The sequence below is a fragment of the Mus caroli genome, unplaced genomic scaffold (genome assembly GCF_978045245.1).
Source record: "Mus caroli unplaced genomic scaffold, Mus_caroli_1 scaffold_12, whole genome shotgun sequence".
Lineage (NCBI taxonomy): Eukaryota > Metazoa > Chordata > Mammalia > Rodentia > Muridae > Mus > Mus caroli.
In genome coordinates, this window is record NW_028227267.1 from 37,683,423 (window position 1) to 37,702,459 (window position 19,037).

The following is a 19,037-nucleotide window of genomic DNA, read 5'->3' on the forward strand; positions in this document are numbered from 1 at the left end:
TCCCCCTGTATCTGAGTTCCTCTATTGCCAAGTACAAGGAAATTTCATTGAAAAAAAATCTGATCTTAAAACAGAGCTTTTTTGAAAGCACATATCTCAATATATTGAAACAATGACTCCTCTCAAGGTATGTGCCCACTAAAAAACATAACCCAACATGCAGAAAATTAAATGTGCAGGAGAATGATTTTGTCCTCTGAAAACCAGAGCAACCTGGGGAATTGGACTATATGTTATATGAATGGACACCAGAAGTAGATTTACATTGGAGAACAATCTACCACATGCAAGGATCCTAGAGCTCTAGGCCTTAACGAAGATGAGCTATCCATGTTTAGGCCCTATGAATCTCTCCCCATCCTAAGCACTTGACATGTAGTGAAGCAGAGAGAACTCTCCAGCTTTGGAAGGAGAAGGTGACAAAGGGAACCCCTGGGTCAAAAGAGAGAATCCCACTTTTTTTTCTAATTAAAACTCCCTTGTTCATGGCAATAGGGAATCTCAGGTACAGGGGGAATATCAAATTTTACAGGCACCTCAGAAACGGGTCTAAATGGGGCAAGCTGGTAAACCAGTGCACCATGGTAGTTCCCAGTGACATCATCAGTAGTCACATCCCTGGACAATCTCTTGTATCCAGGAGAACCCTTGACTCTTCTGTGATGTCACCATTGTTGTGGTGACACCAAAGGCCTGTAGTGTATTCCTTCAGAACCAATTGGTTTCACAGGCAAACATGTTGTCCATGCAGCTCACGCTATTTTGGAGGGAAAATACAATACACACAGAGACCAGACTTTGGAGGAATGAGGCCAGCCTTCTGTCATCTTGGGAAGTGGGAAGAAAGAAATGGTCCTGGAGAAGGCACAATATTTCCTGCGCAAAGGTTGGGGAGCTACATTGAGGATGTGGGCTTGAGCTGGTCCTTTCAGGAATAGGGCTTATGATTTGGATCCTCAAAATTCTTCAATCGCAGACCCAGAAACAAGAATTTATGATGATTAGTTTGCCAAGAGCCAGGAATTGGGAAACCTTCACTTGCTTTGTTAAGAAATTTTAATATCATCCCAAGTGGCAAAAATATGCCCAGAGGAAGCTCTGTGAGGATAACAGAGTGTTGCTCTCAGGATAGAGTGTTGAAGCACTTCATCCTGTTAGAGTTTCCAGTAGGTTATATGAGGATGTGATGGCAAGTACAGAGTGGGATATTCCCCTGCTCATGAATCAAGGTCTCTGACACTCTGGCATTGAACACACAAGATGTGGACTGATTCACAGTCTGAGGTTAGTGTAGTAATGTGGGAGCTCTCATCATGCATTTTAAGAAGCATGGACAGGTGTTGGCTTATGGGAGATGTTAGGTGTTAATGTTTATGGTCAAACTTTTTTATGCTAAGTAGAACAGACTGCATTGTCAGATAAGAGCTGACAATGACCTCCAATTATTCTTGCATGGGAGAGCTTATGCATTTCAGGCCTAGGGGAATTGCAATAGGGAGGGAGGAATATGCTTAATGATGGTTTCTGGGAACAGGGATCTAGCTAAGGAGCCCAGCCTGAAGATAGCTTTCCTGCTCTTTCAGGGATTCTCTGTGACTCTAGATTTTCCTCTTCCTCAGACTTCTGTGTGCAACAAAGCATGGTGTCTCCATTCCGTGCCCTATTATCTCTACAAGTTTACTAGTGTTTATCAACTGTTGGAAAGGCATCACCACAAACCTCCACCATCAATAAGCAGGGGCAGAGAATGAAGAGGATGGAGAAGCTCAAAAGGGATCTCCAGAAGATCAAAAATGAGAGAGACGAACTCCAGGGTATCCTACTCAATTACACTAACAAGGATTTGAACAACAGGGAGTCATTATGCCCAGTTCTTTGCTGACTGTCTTGGGCCCTCTCTGTTAACCGCAGATTCCCTCATATCACAGGAGGCTACAACACCAGGAGGTCCACATATCCAAATTCATTTTGCTGATTGGAATTTCGACACAGAACTTCAAGTTCAGATAGGAGTGATATGGGTCTTAGGCACTTTTGATTCCTCCAAAAGGAAATTAGAGCCTGTGGTATGAATCTCAGTCTGGGGATAAGGGTAGTAGTGTGTGAGCCCTAATTCTGCATTGTAAAAATCCTATAAAGGTGTTGGTTTGTGGGAGATACAAGGTCCTCTCTGTTTATGACCAATCATGATTGCAGTTTACATGGAGGTAAGTTGGGTCCAACTAGTCCAGTCAACAGGTGGAGGAGCCTGGTCGCACATACTGCCTCTCACGATGACTGGATTGGCTGTAGTTCATCAATGCTTTTCTCAAATTTTGTTCATTATACTCTTAGATAATGTGTGTTTATTTGGAATTCTGATTGTGTTTAGTTATGTGGTGTGTGTGTGTGTTTGTGTGTGTGTGTATGTTCCACTTAAAATCTAGAGTGACTGTGTAGTATGCTGGGGCCTGAGATTTTGCTTGACACAGTTTCCAGGCAATAATAATGAAGATGCCAGGGAGCCTCACTTTGAGCAGCACAGCACATGACCTCTGTGCTCACCTTAGATGCACACTGGAAACTCCTGGTGTATGTTATAAAGGCTTTCACCTGAGGATACTGATTATGTCCTTTGAGAATTTATGTAAGCAATAGAACCAAGGATTGACAATTCCTTGTCTACAAACAGATGTCCCATCACAGGTCTATAAGGATGACAAACAGAAATCACCTGTGGAATAGGAACACTCTGGCCGTACAGTCTTATTCTGACAAAGGCTCCAGAATTCAAGATTATGAACCATAAAACTAGAGCAAATCTGTGTGCAGAACACTATTGGCTCATCAAGCCTGGGACGCACCAGGGCATACAGTAGGCACATATTTGTTGTAAGGAATCCCTACAGGAATGAGAAGACAGGATGAAGACTCCAAGATCATCCCTCTAAAAAGAAGAGCTGAGAATGTTAACTCATCACCTAATTTGTAGAAAAGTCTGAGCTTTCCCTTTTAACTTCCAGCTATGCATGTGTTTAAAAAGAGAATGAGAAAAGGCACAATAGGGAAATCCCAGAGTCTTCAAGAAAACACCATTCTCTTCAATCACAGGAGAGTGGGCTAGGAACACCCCCACCTGCACAACTCTTCCAGGGAAAACAGAGGCTTTAGAATCTAAAGCACAGACTCACATTTAACCTCTGTGAGAGAGGCATTCTAAGTCAGATCATACTAGTCCACAGATACTAAATGATACAATCAGAAAACCTTTTGAGATGCAATCGCCCTCCACCCTACTACCTACTCCCCCTCCCTTTCTTTCCTCAGACAGGGTCTTTTGTAGCTCAGGAGGGTCTTGAACTCTGGATCTTCCTGGTTCAGTGTTCCCAGTACCCAGCCTTGAAAGACATTTTTCAAACAATGTTTAACACTAGGTGTCAGACTCTAAACTTCTGAACTTCTAAGACTATCAGAAGCCAATTTACAACTATATAAAAAAGGCACCACTGTGGGTGTGATTGGCCAACACATTTTTGCACATTTCTGCATTTTCTTAAACTTTATTTACATTATGCTCCACCCTTAAAGTTTCCTTCTATTATCTGCAAGCTGGATAACTATCTCACTCTGTCTCTCAAAAATTCCCCCCACGGACGGGAAAAGTTAATTAAGGGCTGGAGGGACATTTCTGGGGTTGTCTGGTTTTGTCCCTAAAAGACACCCAATATCCCTGGACCCCTTGGAGCAGGAAGAAAGAAAGCTCTTCAGAATAGCTTGGCTGCCTGGAAGCCACCGCAGGTCAACTTTTCTGCACTGTCTAGCAGGGTCACCGGTTTTATCTGGGGAAACTCAACTCTTAACTTTAGTTGGGCCACCAGCTGCCCCTTGCCCAGCACCTTCCTGGACCCCATGGCCAGGGCTCTCAGCTCACCTGACCACACTGGGATGCTTGAATTCTCCAGGTGCCTCAGCACCGCCACCTCGCGGATGGTGGACAGCCGCATGCCCTCCTCACTTGTCTGCCCTCACATGTACTTCAGATTCAAGAAGTGGCCACCTTTCTTCAGGTCGCGGGCCTTGAACACCTTACCATAGGCGCCTTAGCAGATCTCTGTCATGCACTCATACTGCTGATAGGCGCGGCTCAGGCTGTCCTTCTCCATGCTGGCCGCAGGCTGCAGGTGGGGCACAGTGGAACCGGGGTGCGCAGTTGCTGCCTTACAGGCCTCGGGGAGGTAAGGAGTTGGACTTGAGGCCGCCAGGCTAGAAGGAAGGACCTCTGGTGCAGCCTCCATGAAACTCCACCTAGCCAAGTCATAAGGGCGCCCCGTGCCATCACTGCAGGAGAGCTCCGACCCCTCCTCTTCCCCCTCCTCAGTGATTACAGAGTCTGCCCACAATCTCTGCACCTAGGAGGAGGAGACAGGAGGACAAGGAGAAAGTGTGATCAGACTGCCTGGGAGACTTCCACCGGGTTCCACCAGCTCCCCCCCCCCCGCCCCGCCCTGGCTGTCTAATCAGGCTGGGTTTCTCAGAAAAATAACAAAACAAACAAACAAAAACAAAACAAAAAACAAAAACAAACAAACAAACAAAAAGTTACTTTTCTTCCCCAGCAGGGCTCCTGCAGTAAAAGATTGCTGGGGCCCCTCAGGGATAAGCACCGAGCGAAGCAGTAGGACCAGATGGGGCGTGCCTAGCAGCCCAGAGTGTGTCTGGAGCGCGGGGGAGGGGAGGAGCCAGGCTCAATATTTATACCTATATCATTGTTCTCCGCTGCCCTCCCTGACTATGGGGTCCTAATCCTGCGGGGTACGGAGTGACCTGGGGGAATTCGGAAGTTGGAGTGAAAGCACCAGCTGTTCACCCTTTTGGGGCTGCAGAATGGAGTTGGGGCTCCTAGGACCCTGTAACCCAATGCTGTGAGTAGTGACTTCGCGAGTAGGGGTGGTCAGACATCTGCTTGGAGATTGCTTCCTTTCTTTCTACTTTCAGTTTTTCTACAGGCAGACATTAGAAAGGGACTCGCTCTCACAAATGGACTTTGGAGTATGGCAAGCTTAGTGGGAGACGAAATTCTGTCTCCGACTGGGAGGACCTCCCTGGTGGATACTCAATGAGGACAGACCATCTGGTAGGGGAGGGCTGGGGCTACTAGAGGTGGGAGAGTGAGGGGTCCTGGAAGGGGAGAAGAGTCGTGCCCCCCACACCCACCTCCACCCCCGCACACACACTAAGATCCCAAGGGTGTAGGAAAGGCAGGTCCATCACACTTTCACCCATCCTGTCCTGAAAAAGTAACTTCGGGACTTTTCTAGCTAACTGGGACTGGTCCTTAAGTTTTCAACCCGTGCACAAGCAACCGCCTTATGATGGTGGGGGTGGGGGGCAGTAAACATAGGTCGCCCAGGTGTGAGAAGGGGCAGCGCTTGTGTCACTACTTCTGAGAGTCACAACTCTAAAGCTCTAAAGCTTCTTAGGAAATAAATATTAATTTGGGGTTCATAAGAAATCAGGAAACCCAGAGCTATCTACCTCACATTTCCTTGAAATACAGCATTGGTGATAACTGTAAAGCAGAAATACTGACTTTCCAGAAAAAGACTTTCCAACTACCCATGTTGAGATTTCCCAGACATGTTGAGACATGGCTTTCTTTTAAGGTAATATTAATGTGACTACACATTTGGAGCCTTTTGGGTTTTATTTGTTTGAATTTGGAGCGTTGCTATTTTTTTTTATTATAAGTATGTTTTGCCTGCTGCAACCCTCACCTGGTACCAGAAAACCGGCAAAAAGCAAGTGAGCCAGGCGCACGGGGCAGGACCCCACGGGTGCCCAGAGGGGGTTCTAGAAATCCCACCAGGACCACATCTGTGCACCAAATGCATGCAATTCCTCCAGAAGCCAGAAGAGGGCATTATGTTCAACCCAGAGAAGCATTAATAGGATTGTTAGCTGCCCTCTGGGTCCTCTGTTGGATAGACAAATGCTCTTAATGGAGGAGACTTCTTTCCTGTATCTACACTATATTTCTTCTTTGTCCTTCAAGATTGTGTGGTTTTCAAATGAACAAGATCATCCAAAATCAAAGATAGAAGTTTATGGAGACCTATAGGTTCAGGTGCTTGAAGATGGAATGCTAATTTTCCTAGGTTACCTGACACCCATTCAGAGCTCTTGTGGGTTCAATATAATGCCATAGAATGGTCAAGGTTGAAGCAGATCTGTCACCTCTCATGTAGGATAACACTGCAGACTAGGCATGAAATGCCTAATCGATGAAATGCAGAATTGAGAAGTTCCTCAGTGAGTAGAAGTGGACGAAGGAATAAAAATTTAAGGCCAGCTAACCAGTGTTGGGATGAAACTTCAAACTATCCTGCATGGATGGATCCTGAAATAGAGGTCACATGCCAATGGTGGAGAGCATGTCTGTGCAAGGCTAGGAAGGGAGAGCGATGGCTAATATTGATCTTAACCACACTAGATCTCAGAGTTTATTAAGGAAGTACTTCTTCCAGTGGATGCTTCATGCTTGTGAAGGTCTCCTGGAACAGATCTCATTTCTGAGACTGTGAGTCAGAGACTTAATGTGTGAAGGAATTAATCCCCTGGATCCCCAACCTGATGCTGTCAAACCAGGGCTTTTAAGTAGAAGCCTGAGAAGGATTGAGGGATGTGTTAAGTTGCTCACTGTCTTTGGACACCTTCTCTTTCTAAGCTGACTGTGACACAGAAAGGGACATCTGTAAACACACAGGAAACCAATCATTATCACGTGATACGGCTTTTCTTGTCCATCTTTTAATTCTCTGGTGGGTCCTGAGCCTTATTTACTTGTAAGTCTTCAGTGTAGTGCTTGGCTGTTTTGGTAAATGCTACCTGTCAGGTACCTTACCTGATATCTAGTAATGCTATTTATACAGGTAGATAACAGCTTGACATCAGTATTTAAACCACTAAACTGTCCCAAGTATGCAGAGTGGACTGAGACACTTCCTTTTCTCTTTCAGATAGATATTCCTAGTCTTTAAAGCATTCTGTCAGCCATTTTCAAGGACCAATCTTGTAGCAGCCAAACTGACTATAGAGTCTCAAATTGCCACTTGCCTTGTAGCTGTTGTAACAGATGAATAAAGTTACAGGGCTGGAATGTAACTCAGGGAGCATGGACATTTATTAGGTTCAATCATAGCACTGGGAGGTCAAAGAGAAGGAAAAAGTACCCCATCTCATTCAGACTTGTTGGAGACAAAAAAAAACTGTGAGGCTCCATGGAGGCTTTTAAAGTCTGCCACCTTCCTCATAGATCCCTCCCAGACTCCAATTATTGCCCTTAATTGAGTAGATATATTCTCTGGGGAAAGTTTTCATAGTTGTGTTATAACCCCGAATGTAAATAGGAATACACAGATTATTAAATTCTGTGTCTGTGATGACTGGCTGATGAGATGGCTCAGTGGATAAAGGTAATGTGACCAAGCATAGAGACCTGAGTTCCTTCCCTGTGACCCACATCATAGGAGAGAAAAACTCCATAAATTGTCCTCTGACTTTCATGTAGGTGGGGGTGCCAGGTCTCATCAGCTAAAGTTTCCCACTGCTCACTTACACTGAGAACTCTCCATCTGATACACTCATGTAATTATATGACTCTGTGCTCCATTTCAGAGATTCAGTACTTTTTTAGTTAGAGAAACCAAGGAGGCCAGCATCAGACCAACAACTGAAATGCAGGTTAGGGATTATGGATATAGGGAATTTGTAACTGAGGTGTGAACCTCATGTGTTCCAAAGTGCTCTAAATGGTTTTCAATACATGTGTGGCCAACTGTAGTAGATGCTGTTGTTTCACTGCTGTTTCTTTGTTGCTATAGTTTTGTTTTATTGTCTACCTCTGATTACTTCAAAGAGACAAAAAAACTGTGATGAAATTTGCACTAATCCCTGTGACTGTTGAAGCCTCACTAGATGTCAGAGTCAGCTTGAGTGAGGATGATTTGCCTGGATGATGCACAGCTGCTCCGGGTCGCCTGTACTGCCATATGCTAATATCTTGCTCTGACAAAATAACAGTTATCAGTGACACAGAGTGAAATGATTAACAGTGCTAGCACTCCTAGGTTTAAGCAGACACCATTAGCAAAGTACAAAGGACCCAAAGATGGAAGCATATGCCCAGGCTTACAACAGTAGGCTTTGAAACGATTAAATTGACCTGGGAGTAGACAGTGGAATGTGAGGTGCAGGCAGAGGCCTAGTACAGAGTGTCTGACAGTTTTCCAGGTAGAAGGTGTTCCCACTACTAGAAGGTCTTTGGATCTGTGGTCTAGACAGCATAAGGAGAGTGATGAAAGTCACTGTCTTGTGAATTTGCTGCTGAGACAATTGCTTTCTCTTCTGAATATACACAGTGGAGTTGGCTCAAGGTTAAGAAGAAATAGCCATTGCTGTAGTTCATTGCTCTGAAGAACATTCTCCTTCTCTTTTCAGCCCACATAGATTAATCATGTACCACCTTGTTCCGTGGACACTCACATGACAGGGATGTGGTCCTACTTTCCTGTTATGTGTACCAGAAGATCACTTTACAATGGCCCAATGATCTAGTTCAATCTTACAAGACATAACAATCTAACCTAGTATGGTGGCACTTGCCTTTAATGCCAGGAAAGGTACAGGCAGACAGAATGCTATGAAATCAATGCAGTCTAAACAGTTTGTGGAGATTATGTTTTTTATACGGGATCAAGTCAAATAAGTTTCTGAGGTTTGGAGGTTTTAGGCTTACCAGTTAAGGGGACTTTGTACTTGTAGGAAGGGATAATGCAAATATTCACAGATAAATTGTGGAACCCAGGCCTTCTTTTAGCTCCAAGGCAAGTGCATCCAGAGGACTAATGAATTATCTGCTTTGGGGATTCTGCCTAGCCTAACAGAAGAGTGCTAAACATAGTTATTATAAGGAAATACTCCCACCAGTTCATATATAGTAAGATGCAGGGCCCACATTTGGATGGGTTTTTTGGCACCATGTATTTCCATTCATGATGTGGGTACATGGTGTCAGGAGACACAGAAGAAGGCCTTATATCCCTTGAAAATGAAGTTACTGACATCTCACAACATTGCTTGTAATCCCAGCACTTGGGAGAGGAGGTCAGAATCAGTTCAGGAGCATCCTTGACTATATAAGAAATTTTAAGTCACCTTTATTACTCTAAGAACTTCATTGAGTTCCCATCTGTTGCTATGTATTGTAATGCTAAATTCTGTTCCTAGGAAGGTCTGGAACTAGGAGAGAATTCTCCTATCAAATGATTTTGTTGTGCAAATATTGTTGCTTAATTTAAAACCATTGGTTAAATAAAACTGACTACTGGTATTTAATGGAGGCAGTAGACATATGTGAGTTTTTAGTTATCTGGTTGTGGGTGGAGAACTGAAAGATAAGAGGAGAAATTAGAAGAAAAGAGAAAAGGTACCATGGAGGAGAGGTACCCTGTGTGCATATGGAGGAGAAACAGCAAGTATTTGGGGTGCACCACTGGGGAGGTAGCCAGGTGAGCTGGTAGAAAAGCAGATTAGGGGTCACCAAACCCACAGTAATTGTCTCTGTTTTTGTTTTTTTAACACGGGGTTTCTCTGAATATCCCTGGCTGTCCTGGAACTCACTTTGTAGATCAGGTTGGCCTCAAACTCAGAAATCCTGCCTCTGCCTTGCAAGTGCTGGGAGTAAAAGTGTGCACCACCACCTCACAGTAATTGTCAGAGTCAAATGATGTAAGCATAGTCTGAGTCATTTGTTTGGAAGCAAGTCCAGATGAGTTTAAATTGTTTCTACTGAAACTTTGTATCAAAAAAGAAGGTGATAGGGAAGGAGTAGAGCATTGCCTGGAGGGGAAGGGAGAGAAGATCATGAAGAAAATGATCAAAGACATACTTGAACAGAAAGTCTCCAAGAGCCAGTGGGTGTACATTTTTTCGTTGAATTATTTATTTATTTCCATCTGATCACAGTCCCTCCTTCTCTTCCTAGTCATAATCAATGTCCCAATCCCCCCCACACACAATTCCCTATCCCCTTCTCCCCAGAGTAAGTGACCCTCCTTTTTTCCCCTGTAACAACTCACCGGGCACATCAAGTTGCATCAGGAATAAGTGCATCCTCTCTCACTGAGCCCAGACAGGGCAGCCCAGCTAGGGAAAAGAGATCTAAAGGCAGGTAACAGAGTCTAAATCCGAGGCAGCAACCACTCCAGTTATTAGTCGCCCACATGAAGACCAAGCTACATATCTGTTTCATTTATGAAAGGGTCCTAGTTCAAACCCCTACATGGTGTTGGCTCATGGTTCAGTCTCTGTGAACCCCTAAGGGTTCATATTAGTTGACTCTGTAGGTCCTCTTGTGGCTTCCTAACCCTTCTGGCTACTACAACACTTCCACCAACACTTCCACATGAATCTCAGACCACAGCCTAATGTTTGCCTGTGGGTCTCTGCATTTTTACATTTAAAGGGTGATGGAGATAGCATGCAATTAGAGGGACTGCACACAACAGGTCTCAATGGAAACCTCTCAGCAGCCTGCAGCAGCTACTTGTAAAAAAGGATGGTGTCTGTGGTCTTGAGAAGCAGGAGACACATTCCTCCTGGGTACCTGCCATTTGAAATAAGGGCCTGCCTGTTGTAGGCTGAGATAGAAACATCTCAATTGCCTGTGGAAGCTCTTCATACTAAAATGTAATTCCGCTTTATCTTAACCTTAGTCCTATACAATCACTGTATAGAATTCATAACTGCTTTTCAGCTGGCCTAGATGTATATAATTATTCTATTATATCTGAATTTCCTGTTTCTTTTTTCTTCTTCCCTAGTGTAGTCTGTGAAACTCGATGTTTCTTGATGTAATGATTCTTAAACTATGAAAAAATTGAGATATAAGCGCTCAGTACACCACAGATCAAAATGTCCCAGGTGTATGCTGTGTGTTCTCATCTTGGAAACAATGTAATAATAACTGAGTAATGGTAGTTCTAGATTAATGCATAACTTTCAAAGACATTTTGAAGAAATTATTAGAAAATGAAATAGAGACAATATTTGGACCTGAGAAATGTAAAAGTTATTGATGTTCTGAAATTAGTTTCACACAACATTTGAGAGTAGTCCTGAATAATAAAGTATGAAATATGTCATATGCTATATGTCAGTCAAACTAAGTCAAAACACTGGGACTCTTACAAGGATTATTGTGTGCAATGTACAGAATCAGAAAGCTAGGAGAAGTACTCAGTTAAGGGTTAAGTACCTCTGACCCATTCAGTGCTTTGGTAGAGGATTTCCCATGAGAGCCCTAACATGCAAAGCAGGGGTTGGATCTCCAGTACACACCAGCTACTCAAATGGATACCATGTTTCCTATTATAAAGAAATGGAGGACTCCATTCAGGCACCATCTGGGAAGGCTCTTTCTCATTTTCCAAGCCACTGCAATTGCAGGATTTTAACTTGGCACCAGCTCCATTATCTTATGCAAGTATTCTCTGCATTGCCCAATTTCCTGTGGTAGTGTCAGTGATGGGCTCTGCACTATGATTTGTCCCTGTTACCTGGTGTTGCTGCTCCCAAAACCTGCTTCTCTTATCACAAGAGAAACTTCAAATCACATTCTAAACTGCTTTGGCTCTGAAAGGAAATGGGTGCTTCTACTTTTTTACAACAAAGTAAACATATCTCAAGAACCACTTTCTATAGGTATGATCCATTCCACTAATATAGCACACAAAGAAGGACAAAAGTGCATATCAGGGGATGGAGAGATAGCTCTTCATTTGAGAATATGTTTCTCAAAATACCCACATGTCATCTAACTGTCCTTTGCCATTTTAGTTCCAGGTGAAACCCAATAACTTCTTCTGGCCTTTTGGAATGGCATGCAAAAGTTGCACAGACCTACAAAAGGCAAATCATGCATAAATATAAAATAATTCCAAATAACAAGCAGAATCACCACGGGGGGGGGTGAAGAAGGAGAAAACTCATAGAGCATATGGGCCTGGATTTTGTCTCAGCTTTTAAAAACATTTGTATACTGAATACTGAACTACACACTGTGTTTGTGTTAAAAAGGCAAAAAGGAACCAAATGTATTGTCAAGCACAAAATTCACTCTCATAACAAAGAAAAACAACAAAATAACCAAAAAAATGATAAATCCCTACTCGAAAGGTCCTAAATATGAATATCTCTAGTAGTAGTTACCACTGGTAGAACATTTGAAGGAAAGCAGAAGCATACATATCTGTGTTTTCTGACAGCTTTTATATTCCCTTAGAATATGTTTTTATTTCCTGAAAGACATTTCAGAAATACTGATATATTTCCCATTAATTTGTTCAACACTATCATCCACAGTATTTTAGCAGCAGATAAATATTTGACATGCAAGGATACAGCATGGATAATTTTTCCATCTTGTAGTTGGAATTCACAGAGTTGGACACACTAGACACACTGAATGTACAATCTATTCCTTTTGTAGCTCAATCTGGCTGGGAAGTCATTATGGAACCCAAGCCCCTTAAGTATATCCATCTGTGTCTGATAGGTGTGAGATTTCAGTAGGATGATACCACATCTGAATAAAGAAGTTTCTTAAGAGTGAAGAGTTGGAGATCACTGTTTTATTCTTAGAATATATCCAATTTACTCAATAGAAACTAAAAGTGGGCAGTCAATATGTACAGTGTATAGCCTTATCAAAATATTAAATCAATTACAAAACAAACAACAGCAAAGAAACAAACAAAAAAACTTCTAATGAAACAAAAGAAAACCAAATAACAAAAGCAATCAAAGCTCAAACCAAAATCTAAAAACAAGAATTGTGGTAAAGAGCCTTCTTTGGCTGTTATTTTGCTGCACAGACTTACAGCCCATGACTGTCCTTGGCAACACAGTAGAAAATAAGTTACTTCTGATAACAATCTTTACAAGAGAAAATTAAGTAGGTCTCCTTTTTTGGAATATGGGTTTGAAGAATAAGGACACCCAACACTAAGCAGAAAACATGTTACAGACTTTGGCTCAAAGACTTTGCGATTTTGTAGAATGATTTTTTAATTTTCCTTGATGACCTATCAGGACAAGAAAAATTTACACTCTCAGAATCTTCCTGTTTTCCCAGCAGCTCTTGATGTGTCTCAGCACATGTCTGAATCCCTCTACATGCTCACTCTTGCTGAGCCAGAACCCAGATGAAATTAACAGCTATTCATTGCAAGGAAACAAAAGTAAAGGAAGAAAATGCAACAGATGATAGCCATGATTACTGGAGATGAGATGAAATATTTGTTTTGCACACGCAGAGATGCCCCTATAGAAGTTATCTTCAAAGGAGACCTTGTCCTAGTCTGTTCCATGTTCCAGGTTCTGCTGGAGTATTTCACATCAAGTGTAGGAAGGAACAACGGCCTGATTAGGATTTGTCAATTCAGCTCTCCATCCCACACTAGATCTATTAAGCTGGATAATATATTATGACCTATCGTTAGCTGAGGTCATTCCCTGCATCCCCATCATTGGCTGATGTCATTCCCTGCATCCCCATCATTGGCTGATGTCATTCCCTGCATCCCCTTCATTGGCTGATGTCATTCCCTGCATCCCCATCATTGGCTGAGGTCATTCCCTGCATCCTCAAGTGTCATAGAGCACCTGGACTTGGAATTATTTCTCAGCTTTTAAAAACTGCTAGAAACTGAGCTGTGAACTACACATTGTACTGGAGTTTAAAAGAAAAACACTATATTACTCCAATAGTCCAGGTATAATATATTGAATACTAACATTGTAGGAATGCCCAAATCTGAGTTCAAGAGAGATGTGAACAACCTAGAAAATCATGTGGATGCCATATGGGGAACCTGCCTAGAATTAAGCGAAGATTATGATTATTTCTCTAGTGCAGGATCCTGACAGGGTACCACTCATCAACCCCTATATCTGGAAATAACCAGAGAAAACATATCACATGAAATCCACAGGCACTGCATGGGTCCTATAATCAGCAAGAATGTGTTAACTGAAAATATTTCTAACACTAGGAACTGAATTTAAAAAGTGATGGTCATGAAGGAACATAACAACACACCTGTACATCTGAGACTATTGTAGAGCACTCTGTCAAATATGCTAATTATTTGTGTTCACACAACACAAGCACAGTATACCTCAGTAACCAGTTTAGTGTTGTTTCCTTGGTAATGCTATTATAAAAATCTTCCAGGATATTTTGGAGTCATAAAAAACAAGTCTTGAATGGGATAGGTACATAATGAGCAAAGCATATAGACAGCTCAGTCAGTGATAAGCTTTCCCCTCATAAACACAGACTCAGAATCAGGGTTCTTGGCATATTATCCAATCTGTCTTAGCAAGTTCCAAAAGGTATGTAGAGTAGGCTTGTCTGCCAGCAAAGGATCACATGGTGGTATTGGACTAGCCTCTCCTTCACTGTTTCAGTCTTTTCCCAAAGAAAACAGTTCCTTCCATTAGAGGCTCCCTTTGTCATTGCCTAACTGACTAGGTGTCCAAAGGTATGATCCCAGAAAAATAGGAAGTCACTATAAATAGGAACAAATGGAACAATTTTCTCCCAATAATGTGACTGTGTCAGGGATATTTTGAGTAAGATGCGGCTAACTTGTTGAAGGGCAAATACTTGCATGGATTATCGAACACTGAGTAATAGTTCATGAAAGGGCTGCATCACATAGTACAATTTCACTCTTTAGCTGATGGACATCAGGATATCATCTTCTTCTGGACTACTCGAGGACCAGTACAGACCTCATGTGCCCTAGAGACTCTCTGGATATCGACTCCTTGTTCTGCAATCAGTGGGTCAAAGGGGACTTCTTTTCTACTTTCTGAACCTCACTTCTCAAACACCTACCTGATTTTATACTACCAGACCTGTCTGAAGGTCCTCATTTCTCCCAACCCCCATTGAGGCTGATTTTAACACTGAGAAAATGAGTTTGAATAACAGCAATTGCAGAATGCTACACAGATAACATAGTGTGAGTTCTTTAGATTATCATGACCCTCAAGGGGCTCCTGAAACACCCCTGTTTTGCACCACAGCTATGGGAATTCTGCTGGATGCATGTTCAGCCACATGCAACTCAATCTCTCAATGATTAGAATCCAAGACATATGATACGGCAACGTTTTACTGAGTATAGGTAGCTGGATAGGCAATGGTATCAGGCAATGACGAAAAGAATCTGGAATGCTGAGAATACACAGTGAGACACCGGAAATTCCAGTGGCCCTTCATGATTCTTCCAGAGCAGAAAAGGGACATAACACATGGATGTTATACACCAACGTCCTCCTCAACACTATGTACCATATTCTGATGATTTTTTCCAAAGGATTTCAATGAGGATCAGTAGTATTGCCCCTAGCCAGTTGAGAGTCTGACTTTACATGAGTTTTTGTGTCCTTTTTTTTTTTTTTCTGGGAAGCTAGGTAGAGTTGCACACTAATTTGACTGCCGTATTTGATTTTTTATGCGTGCAGTGTAATCTCAGGGGCTTTTCATCATGCTTGGCCTCTAGAACAGACATGGTTACACGTCTACACAAACATATATACACACACAAACACAGCTGTATATTCAAGCATCCATACCACAAACACTTGCAAAGGCATTTTGCCTTACACAAACACACAACTTAGAATAAACACTCTGAGTCATAGCTGGTACACAAACACACACACATACACACACACAGACACACCAACACACACACCACATACCACACAAAGACTGACACAAACACACATACAACAATGAAATTCTTGCTCTTATCTAGCATATTTTCTATTGTATGAGCATGTAGTGGGACCTATGATGTGCACAAGGCTCTTAGACTTAAGGGGGCTTTGCAGCCCTGACCTGTACTTATATCCTCCTCAGGAATATTTTATATGCAAATACTTGCTGTCCTACCAGGAAATTATAAGCTCTACACAGATATCCTGGACAACACAGCACTAAATTGCCAAGAAAGAGCTTTCTACCTATAGCCTCCACTAAGCCCGTTTTGACACATCAAGGCCCTCTCACTAAACCTACACTGAGTCCTTTTTAGCATCTGAGGAAGACTGTGACTTTTGGACATTACTCAGGATCTTTTCAACACATTACTTATTATATGATATTAAATCATCCTCAAAATTAGTCAGGAGAATTCTAGTTAAATGACCTGCTGTGACATTTCTGAAATGCAGCACTCTGCACAACTCTGATTGAGAATCTATCCTGAAACAAAGCCATGCCCAAAATATAGTTAGCAAAACAATGTCAGCAGAGTGAGCACTGTAGGCTTCTATGTATGCCCATGGTTAAGCCAATAAGACAAGCCAGAATAGCCCAGGCAATAACTCGAAGCAGGAAAAATTATAAATGTTATACTAATTTTAAAAATAGTGTTATTGTTTAATGAATTGTTGATATAAATAAGAGACAATCTCCACCTGGTAGTGGACAGGAAATGAAAACTCTACTGGACATCAAACAACAGGAAGTATCAGGTTTATTGAGAGACGTAGGCCCAAAGAACCAAGTTAGAGAATGACTACACAAAATCAGATGTCCTTAACTGGCCTTACAAAATACCCACAAAGGTACAGATTGGCATAAGCATCCATAATCACACACACACACACACACACACACACACACACACACACATAAAATCATAAGGGAGCAAAAAACAATGAAGAATCTGTCATGCTAGTGGAACAAAAATTTAGACAATGCAGAGCAGATGTTTCAACTGAGAAACACATCTCTGGTATTCTTACTGGGGAAATAGAAAGATCTAGACAACATTATTCTTGGTCAGAATGAGGAGCATATAGAGTGAAATTTTTTCATGAAGTCTCAAAACTCTCACACAAAGTGAGATTGTGAGAAGCCTTTCCTACATCCCTGCTCATCAAGCCAGCTCCAGACCACAAGGCCCAGGAACTCCAACTCCAACAGCACTCAAAGAAAATAGGACTGACAAGCTGCTACTCAGGCTCACTCAGTGTGAATCAAGATCTACAGGGGAAAGGGTAGGGGTGGGGGGCAAAAACTTCCAAAAGGCAACAATGAAATCCACTTATTTCTCAATCCCACTAAGCTCTCATCCTTCCAAACTACTTCCTACCTGAAATCTACATGCTCCCCACAAAACTTTTGAAGGACTTTACATCTTCCTGCAAAGCACTCTACTATTCTAAAGAAGGGCTCCAACACAGCACCCTTCAAACTCAATGTCATATAGAGTTGTGATGTGTAATCAACTTATCTCCCCCAGTGAACTGCAGATTCTAGTAGAACAGAAAAATTTACTTCTCAAACTAACAGTTTCTTGATAAAGGCTACCTCCACAAAAAGCCTTGTAGATGATCCCATAAATAAACAGTTGGAGAAGACATAGGCAAGTGCCTGGTAAGTTGGTGGACTGTTACATTGGACTGTCTTTGTTTATAGTGAGCCATGAGGGCAATCTGCCTCTGATACACATCACCCTACCTGCTGCTGCTTGGTACTTGTGACAAAGATGTTCTTGCTGGCCTCATCACAGAACCTTTTTCTTCACCATAGGATGCTTCCTGTTCAGCCTGCCCCTCCAGCAGCTTCCTGTTCTCATTCAGCAACATCCTTACTCTTTCCTTCAATTAATTGCAGTCATTCAGGAGGTAACAGTGCCTGAAGCTGATCCACAAACAAAGAAACAAAAAATAGTCATTTCAAGCAAGCTTACATTTCTCTGCCACTCTTTTAAGAACTAGGATCCCTACAAGAGTCCTGATCCCTGGACAGCCTCAGACTAGAGTCCACACTATACCCATCAGTACCAAATAGAGGTAGGTCAAATACAGAGATCAGCCACATTTCACAAGACTCAGAGGACTTCAGAAAACCGTATCACCAATATTGTGGTTGTTTATATGTCTGTGTACCATAAAACAATCAGCAGGGAAAGGGCAAAAACACTCTGAGGGAGAAGAGAAGACCCAACATGTATAAACCAAATCGAGGTAGATCAAATGCAGAGATCAGCCACATGCCACAAGACTCAAAGGACTTCGGCAAACCATAACACCAACAGTTTTCCATATACATCACAGAAGAGGAAATGTTCCTCATGGTTGCTTATATGTCTGGGTACCAGAAAATAATCAGCAGGGAAAGGGCAAAAACACTCAGAGGGAGAAGAGAAGACCCAACAGGTATAAACTCTTTCCATTTTTGTCATGGATCCCAGAACTTTGAATCTGCTGTCAGAATCCTAAAGTTTCAGGGTTGCTTGATATTCCCAGCATGGTGGAAATGGTTTCTATGCAGAGGATCCTGAATTTGGAAGAATAAAGTTTGGAGTGTCTTGGACACTCGTCACACTGAAGAAAACTGAGTCCAAGAGGTACAAATCCAACACCCTTGCCTCAAGGGAGGGCTCCTATTAAGGAACAGATAGTGGGGCTGGAGAGATGGCTCAGAGGTCAAGAGCACTGACTGCTCTCCTGGAGGTCCTGAGTTCAATTCCCAGCAACCACATGGTGGCTCACAACCATCAGTAATGTGATCTGACCTCCTCTTCTGGGGTGTCTGAAGACAGCTACAGTGTACTTACACATATAATAAATAATTTTTTTTAAAAAAAGAAACAGGTAGTATAGAACTAGAGCCCTTATTTTTGTTCAAAGTCCTAGAAGGCCACCAGCATTCCCTGCCTAGTGTTTCTCCTTACCTGTGTCAGGGACTCACCTGCAGGAATAGTTATATTCTATGAGTTCCTTGTACTTCTCTATGATATCACTTATTGACTGGGTCATTTTTTCCATATCCAACATTGTCTTCTCATGTTGTGATTTAATGATGGTGAATTCAATGTTCATCCTGTGGAAGAGCATGGCCCAAAGAGCAAATATCCTCTGAACTAAGCAATCAAGTATCATGTGCAAAAAGGCTGTATCTGGACTACCCA

General features: G+C 42.3%; 1 long non-coding RNA gene and 1 pseudogene across 1 annotated transcript in view; both read right to left on the bottom strand.

The window, feature by feature from the left end:
* LOC147001772 (uncharacterized) overlaps positions 1 to 19,037 on the bottom strand; it is a 109,035-nt gene that overhangs the window by 66,559 nt on the left and 23,439 nt on the right. Inside the window, exons 2-3 of the long non-coding RNA XR_015044628.1 lie at positions 18,818 to 18,949; positions 17,582 to 17,764 (exon numbers count right to left, since the gene is read on the bottom strand). This is a non-coding gene — a long non-coding RNA (uncharacterized LOC147001772). The remainder of the gene's footprint in view (positions 1 to 17,581; positions 17,765 to 18,817; positions 18,950 to 19,037) is intronic.
* Positions 1,933 to 6,220, bottom strand: LOC147001775 (uncharacterized; annotated as a pseudogene).